The sequence below is a fragment of the Apis dorsata genome, unplaced genomic scaffold (genome assembly GCF_000469605.1).
Source record: "Apis dorsata unplaced genomic scaffold, Apis dorsata 1.3 scaffold_251, whole genome shotgun sequence".
Taxonomy (NCBI): domain Eukaryota; kingdom Metazoa; phylum Arthropoda; class Insecta; order Hymenoptera; family Apidae; genus Apis; species Apis dorsata.
Genome location: NW_006263529.1, coordinates 100910 through 109855, shown reverse-complemented (window position 1 = coordinate 109855; position 8946 = coordinate 100910). Strand labels below are relative to the sequence as shown.

The 8946-nt window shown below is 30.4% G+C and overlaps 2 long non-coding RNA genes across 2 annotated transcripts; one reads left to right on the top strand and one right to left on the bottom strand.

The window, feature by feature from the left end:
- Window positions 1-6: 6 nt before the first annotated feature.
- On the top strand, window positions 7-7992 carry LOC116185686. The gene is made up of 4 exons (XR_004150558.1): window positions 7-395; window positions 6220-6334; window positions 7603-7862; window positions 7947-7992. It is a non-coding gene; the product is annotated as an uncharacterized LOC116185686 (long non-coding RNA).
- LOC116185688 lies at window positions 3865-5456 on the bottom strand. The gene is made up of 2 exons (XR_004150560.1): window positions 4951-5456; window positions 3865-4268 (listed from the first exon to the last, which is right to left on the bottom strand). It is a non-coding gene; the product is annotated as an uncharacterized LOC116185688 (long non-coding RNA).
- Window positions 7993-8946: the final 954 nt, after the last annotated feature.

Sequence of the window (8946 nt, the reverse complement as noted above, 5' to 3'; positions counted from 1 at the left end):
ACAGCGTGACGAGGTGAGAGGTTTGGGTGCGGGCGCCTTTTCTCTCTGCCGGTCTGGAAGAACGTCATTTAATTGTGTCCCACGGGAGGCACATCGTTCTCGTTGCCTGCGTGCTCGTTGTTATTACTTTGTTACATTCGTGTGTGTGCTGTTTCTGCTCCGCGTACACACTTTTAGTTCCCGTGTATACACGTAGAAAGTCTATCTATATCTGTCGTTCGTTCTTTCGTGCGGTGTTCCGTATACGAACGGATTGTGTGTGCGTGTGTACCTTCAGAACGTGCGGCTTCGTGGCGCAGTGCGTGAAATGAGTGACAAGGATCGTTCTTCTCCCACTCTTGTTGAAAACAGTCTCAAGTCGCTGCTCGATCAACCTAGTATTTTTCCATTGATTGGTAAGTATCATTATGATCCTATCTAATTTGTAAGATATAATTTTTTTTAGAATATCCTACTATATAGGCTCGATAATCTCCCCTCCTCCCCCAGCTCTTTCGTCTTATTAGAACGCGCATTTTTTCTTTTCTTCGAAATTCGCGCAAATACTACTTCAGCGCTGACTAGCGGCGATCGAACGAATATGAACAAACATGTTTTTTCCCTTGAATGCATTGACGAATCACTTTGTCATAGATATTTTTTTTGAATATGAATCTTCATTGTAATATTTAAACTTTTTACTTTTTTTGTTTTTCTTTATTTATTTTTTGTTTTTCTTCATTGATACTCAATAATATACTAAAAAATATGAAAAACAAAAGTTTTTTTAAAAAATTTCGTTATAATTGGCTGTAAAAAAAAAGGAATATAGAATAGTAAGTACACATTTGATGTTCATTGGTTGCGCCGGCGCTCGGTTCTTGGTCTCTCGATTAACCTCGTTTGGACCCCGTGGTGCACCACGTGATGCTACCAACCTAACCTCACTTTCACTTGCTCAATCTATATGTTCGGTTTAGTTCAGCTCAATACGACTATTTTACGAAACGATTTACTAACCTTTCCGATTTGACCATGGAACATACGTTTTTAATACCATGTGATAAATTCGAAATAGTAAATTCACATAATTGACAATTTTATATTAAAATTATTAATTTATACTTATCGAAAGTTAATTATTTGTATGATTGTTTTCTCCTTGGATTATGTTTCAATTTATTAATATTAATATTTAATATTTCATGTTTTATTGTTTTGAGCTTTTAAAAATGCGTGTTCTTTCAAGTTTATGAAAAGAATAGAGTGGGGGAATGATATTAAAGGAGGAAGAGTGAAATAAAATATTAGTTGCGTAGTATTTATTTAGTTTGCCATTCAATAGTATTTTATTGACATTTATAGTTTTACGTCAGCTTTATAAGTGAAATTATATCAAACTTGATAATTGTTCAGTTGTTAAATTGACTTAATAATTAACTTAAACGATTATTCTAAGCTTATCATCATTTTTTCTTGAAACGTCAATATTTTTTTTATTATAATTAATTTGCATATCAATTTATATCGTATGACGTGTAAAATGTAAATTAGACAAGTATATTTCAAGAAACGAATAATTTGAATTTCTTGTTGAGCTGCATTATCTGTGGAATAAGGTTCGAGTCCAGCTCAGGTAATTGTGCTTTGCGCAATCGCGGCACTCGTTCAAGTTTTGTCTATTGGTAACGATAGAAAAGAAAAAAATAAAAAGAAAATAGACTAAAATCTATTTATTGTCGCTATGTATAAAAGAAAGTGAAAGCATGGAAATCTTATAGAAGTTAATTATCTTAACAACGTTGTATCAATAATTCGAAACATAGAACCGGTAAATTAAGGACAGTTCCCTGACTCAACGTAATGACTTACTTCCCATTCAATTTTGTAACCAATTTCATACGCTGTTCGTGATGAAATAGGTTTTATTGTAAGGTGACATCAAACGATTAAAGTGAGTGATTGTAAAAATGATTATAAATAGTTTATAATTATTATGTCGTTATTATTTTAAAATTAATTTTTCGATATATATATGTACGTTTTGAATATTTAAATTTTCAATAATATTTTACTATTTGAACTAAAAATTGTAATTGAACAAAATTCACCTATTTTTGTATAAAATTTATTTTACTTTTAAACTTATACATTTCAATAATTGTCAATTTATACTTATTTTTTGGTCATTTTTTGTATTATGTTATGATATTGTAAGGCGCAAACGAAATAGGTTTTTAAGATAATAAAACATACAGAAAAGAAAATCTATTATCGTTATCAATATTTTCATACTCAAGTTTTTCTGTTATGGCGCTTCATCATAAACTCGTTTAAAAATTTCAGACTATCCGTCGATTGCTTTTATGATTATCGTATGTATTATAGTTATCGCATTTAGCTTATCTTTGATCCATGTTTTATAAATTTGATAAGACGGCGTTCTTATAATTTCACTATATATAAACATATAAATATACAAATATATATTTATATATACATATATATATATTTTTTAGAAAAAAATTAATATTTTTTTAAGAAAGAAATTTTTTATTATTCATTACGTTATTCAAATTATTACTCATTATTAAGATAATACGAAAATCCGTATGAGAAAATTATACTTGAAAACGATTACTTAGATATAAATGAGATTTATCGCGGCTATTAAATTGCACGGGAGAGGCATTTTTTGGTGCATATTTAATGACCAAGCAGTTTACTGGTCGTAATTATCGTGTACGACACTTTCACGCGATGTAGTTGAACATTAATTTCAAGATTGACACTGAGATAAAGCGTTACGTCATAGCTTCGCTCAAGGACTGACATTTGTCATTGCAGAAATAGAAATAAATTGCGAATTTACGGGTATCTGAAAAGAGTAACCGTGGGTGGAATCGAATTCATCACGTGTTTCACTATAACAAGCATGTCACTCGCTTTAGAATTAATTGATAATACCTTTAAAATAATCATACTTTGATGTTTCATTAGTTATATATATCGGATGAAAAAAATCTATTAATATAAGATATTTAAATAATTCCTTATTTAAAATATTTATGGTAATTTTTAGATATTTATTAAATTGTTTGTGAATAATATTGATATTAATCGTTATTTACAATTGTCATAATAATTAGATGTGTGATTTAGCATATTATTAGAATATTAAATACTTTATTGAGGATCAATATTATATTTGAAATATAAATTTCTTATTTGGAATTTTATTCATAAATGATTAAAAAGAAAGTTCAAATAAACTAAATTTATAAATTTATATTAGAATCAAATTCATAAATTATTAATTAGGCACATCTACTTTTTTTTACTCGGTAGATTATTTTTATTATTATAAATTAATTTTTGAAATAATATCAAATATTTGTATCGATAAAGATAAAAAATGATTTCAAGAAACAAATTTCAGCAATAATCTGTATTAAATTAAATAAATATTCCGTCAAAAATATAAAAATACCAATTAAATTTAAAAAATTTCTACAAAAATTCTTCGTTCTTCTTTTCTGTCATAAAAAAACAAAAACTTATAAAAATCTACAAAAATCTATAAAAAGTCTAAGAGAAATATAAAAAACATAATAAAACTATCATCGAGAGTATCAAAGAATACGTAGTTTTCCTAATGCTTCGCTTATCACGTTTGCCCAAAAAAAAAAGAGAACTAAACCCAGTTAACCGGAGATGTCCAGTTAAAAAAAAAAAGGTCAACGAATGATTAAAAGGGTAATTCGGTGATAAGTCAACTATCAGTTTTGTGGCCCGACTCATTCTCCTGGAAACATCATTTCTACGTTGCTCCACGGCACAGCCTATGGGTCTTCTCGTTATTTTTTCTCCTCCTCACTTTTTTTTCTCCCCTCTCCTTTTTTCGCGAGGAGGCCTAACGGACGGACGTTCGAAGCGACGAGGCCGGTCGCCTCTGGCCTGGCGTGGCCTCCAACCGAGTACCGCTCTTCTGGCAACCGGCCAAAGCTTATGCCAGGTTTCAACATACCGGCCAACATGGATATTTTCGGGTTTGCGGCGAAACGACAAGCCCAGCCTTCTCTTTCTTCGCTTCTCTTTGACCTCGTCGCGACGCGAAACACCATCCTCCGGATATCTTCATCTATCCTGATCCTGATCGTTCCCGAGTCTTCCGCGCCCTTGGCGGTGCTCCTTTGGTCTCGTATACGTCCCGTTGCTTCCGTTTTATCGATCAGAACCTTGGTCGTGTTGGAGCAAGGTCCGTCTCGAAGCGTATTTGATGCAACTTTCTTTTCACACGTTATTGGGTTAGAATTGGGTTGAACCTTTTTGAGAAGCGATTATGCTTTGTGCTAATGAGATTATGGATGGTGGATGGTGGTTATTTGAACGGATAGTAAATGAGGGATAAATTAATTAGGATTTTCTTAATGCGTTAGATTAGATTTGTGGAAATATAGATATTGTAGATATCCTGTAGATATTTGATGATAACTGGAGAAATAGAAAAAAAAATTTTTTTTTCCTAAAATATAGATATATATTTATGTTATCGATATAATAATTTATATTATAGAAATAAGTAAGAAGAAAAGCTATTTAAAAAAGAATATAATTAAGAAAAAAATTTGGAAAAATATTTATAGATAAAATTTATTATTGCGAGAGACAGAGATTGTATTGCCATTTATTTGACCTTGAAATCATCTTGAACAACTCTAACCAAGTCACAATTTTTTTTTTTCCTTATATTCTTATCGCGGATTTTTAAAATGTTATGGAAATATCAATTGATAAAATATATAGAAACAATATTATTTAATTAAAATTACCAATAAAAAGACAACTACTAATACAAGACAATATCGACGCGATTGTACTTCAAACATAGATATTAAATTCAGACATTGTTTTCAGACCCGGAATTGAACGAGTGAAAAAAATGATTGAAAAAATGTAATATTTACTTACATGTTGCACAAAATAAGTATTTAAAAGTAAATATACACTGGTTTATTCGTAAGTGAAGGAATTATGGTAGATTTAAAGCGTGGTAAAATATTGGGAAAAGGAAAAAATTGAGTTTCTCGAAGCAAGGTTTGCTCGCTACTTGTTAGCATCGTCGAGGTATGGTAATAAGTGGGAAGGCGAGGCTTATCTACTCATAAGTTGCTTACTCATTATTGTGCCGGTTTTGAATAATTTACAGCGACGACACGTCGGGGCACGTGGCCGTTCCTCTCGTACGCTGTGCAACTAGTATTTACGATTCTGTAAAAGGGACTGTACGATAAGATAATGGTGACAGTAATTTAAAGACGCTCGTGTGTGATTTAGAAGTAAAAACGAGGCCGTGTAAGGATCCGTAGATCTTGATCGAGATGTAGGTTTAGAGAAACGACTCTTTCATCATCAAATATTTATTTCTTTGAAAATATATTTTGAAATGAAGAATAAATATTTTTTTTTCTTCTGTTTCTTTCAGTCATTTTGTAAATTACTTTTTCTTTGAAATATATACTAATTAAACAAAAAGATAATATTTCAAATATACTTTTTAAAAATCAATATACACAAAATGATACTTTGAAACGAGTATTTTTAATTTCATTGAAATGTGAGAATATAGATATTATTTCAAGTAATTTTTTTTTTTTAATTTTAATATTATCATATTTAATCTATTACTGAAATCATACTACTATTTATATATAAAATAAGATATAAAAACTTTAATTTATTTCCAGTGTTTAAGAAATAAATAGAATAGATGGGGCATAATCATTTTCTGTTTTGCATTTCAATTAAATAAAAAAATGAATAAATATTTACATTTGATTCCTTGTATAAGTAGTATTTGTCTAGACATTAAACGAAGTAATTTTTCTTATAGAATTTTCAAGCATTTGATCGGTATTTTCAATGGAGCAAAAAGTATTCTCTCATTGTTGAAACTTCTCTATTTGATTTCTATATGTTTCGTTTCCCATTTTTGTGTGTCATGGTTTAAACAGACAGCTAATGTAATTGAACGAATCATACAAGTGTACGGTGTCATGAAGCCTTTACATCGTGTGTCTCGATGTAAAAATAAGGCTTCCACGTCAAGGTTGTTGCGGATGCGGCATAAAGTTGCAGAATTTTTTGGATTTTCAATCTTTTTTTTTCTTTTTTTTTTCGATTTTCTGTCCGCATCAAATTCTATGCATTTACTTTTAAGTCTGTTTCTTTTTTTTTTAGTGTTCTTTCAAAAAAATCTGAAAGAAAAAAAGTCTGGGACACTTATTGAAGTTTTTTACTTCGTTATACAAAATCATTCATAAAATTAAATAAAGGATCCAGTCCAGGGAAATAGGTACGTATGTATTAATTTCTTTGGTTTTTTGTATCGTTATTTCGTTCCTTCATCTCACAACTTTTTAATACAGCATTTTTCAATCTTTTTTACTTCAACTGAAAAATTCACATAATAATTCTAATTATTAATTACAAATTCTGACAAATAATTTAAATATTTCGTTCTTCTTAGTCAAAATATCTTATTTATCATTTTTCAACCTCAAGCATATATTATAAGATACTCGAAGCTCTTCTTCCTTTAAACCTGAAATATTTATCGAAAAATTATATCTATCCTCAAACATTTCTATTCTATGTTATCGATAATCTTATCACATTATAGATATTTCGAAAAATTCATTATACTTAACATGGGAAAGAAGAACGATGTTTGCCTCTGCTACTCTTTCGTTGCGCTATCCGAATTATTTCGAAGGACCTCGTGCTTATAAAGTTGCATCACGCGACAGAATACGGCCGGTACTATAGATAGACAAGCGTGGACTCACGAGTTTTGCACGCCGATTTCTCTGGACCTTAAACGTAACACGCGGAAATTAGAAATATTGGACGAGTTACGCATAGAGCACACGTGACGGGCGAACCGAAGCACACCACGTGCCCTCGCGTATTTCGCATGGTAACGCGAATATGCAGGTGAAATATCATCGATCCGCATACTCGAAATCTGCTTTTTACCGCTGGCCCGATTCCAAATCGAATATTATTCCCGCCGAGTTGGACAGAATCGAAACCCGCGCTACCATCGGATTTGTTTCCTATTCGAAGTCATCGTACTCCACTACCGATTTTTCGCGGGAACAATCGCAAATAAATTTGCTCCAATTTGTTTTTCAATGATCTTATAATTTTTTTTTTAACAAATCTCGTTCTTTTTGGTTTTGTTTGAAGTAAGTTTCTTTTTCTAATTTTTTTTCTTTCTTTTTCTTCCTTTCTTTTTTTTCTTTGATGAATATCTAAAATGAAATTTTGGACTGAATTATTCTAGATGATTTGTGTCGATTAATTTAATTGTAATCGGAAAATATAAAAACTTTGTAATGTCAATTTGATTAGTGTATATTTTGAAGATGAAACAATTGTTTTTTTTGAAATATGATATTTTAATTAATTTATTTATAAAGTTTGAATCATTCTATTTAATTTCTGTGGCCTTTAGAAAAACATTATTCTTTATTAATTTATTTCGTAACGAAATGATGATTTAATCTTGCATCTTTTATGTATCCTTATATCTTATTCTTAAAACCTTCTATTGTGCAGAAGTTATGGGAACCGGAAGGATATTCTCAAGCACATTTACAACAGTTAAATAGCCACTAGGATCGATTTTGGAGAAAGTGACCAAAGTGGTAGTGAAACGACCGGTACTATAAAACAACTTTGAAAGTGTTACTTGAGAGAAAAATAGAAAGAAGTAATAAAGAAAGGTTCTGGATGAATCTGATTAACTCTCTTAACTTTTTAACATTAGAACATAACAAACCAAATCAAATTGGTTTGGTTTTAGATTTTTTGTTTTTGTAATTGTTGAAAAAAATCATTTTCTTCCATAAAATTTTGTTGAGATTAAAATATATTTTGTACTTTATGCAAAAATAGAGAAGATTTAATTCACCATTTCCTTTGATTTTGAAATTATTTAAAAAATATAAATTTTTGAAATTGATAATTTTTATCAATTTTCCAAAGAATAATTTGATAAAAAAAAAATTGAATCATTCTTTCTATTTATTTCTTCAACGACTTTGTTCTAAAATGTTAAAAGATAATATTTCGACGAAATTATGATGTAACTAGAAATATGAGAACAATAAAAGCAATGCTCGCAAACTTGAATCATTCACAATTTTGAATTTGAAATATCGAAATTATAAATTATTCTGAACCACTTCTAAAATTATTTTTAAATTAAGTTCTAAAATTACTTTAAATAATAGTATTGATGCAAAAGCTGAAGAAATACCTTAATGACGATGTTAATGGCATCAAAAGAGACGCGAAGACAATGCTGAAAGTCATTCACAATCCCGAATCATTTATAATTTTGAATTTAAAATATTGAAATCATAAATCATTCATAAAACCGCTTTCAAAATTGAACAAGACAAGTTTGGAGCCGTAAGAAATATTTCCAAGAGGACATATTTCCATGGTGACGTTTCAGAAACGAAATACACAATAATTTAACCACGACAACTTTATGAAGTTTATTGTCAAGTTTTCTGCATATACATATGCATTTAGAGCCTTAAACCTTTCCTAATCTGGCTACGGAAATATCCTGCATATTCTTGTATATCCGAACTAAGGTATCGACTGCAAAGGAGATAGGGTCGTGTTTCCTCGTGGTGAAGTTATCCGAATGCTCTTACACGATCGTAAATCACGGTTCGTCTCACAATAGCGTGCACCGGGTCTAACGTTACCTGCTCGTTACGTTTCTTAACAAGCCGCTTTATCTTGGCTGTGCCTCTCGAGTAATTATGCGACTGACGATTTTATTCGAGATACTGTTATCGGTGTATACGTATGATTATTCGTTTATTCATGCGTCGTGTAACGCTCGCTACCATTCTTACGATAATGGAATTTATGTTCATCTAT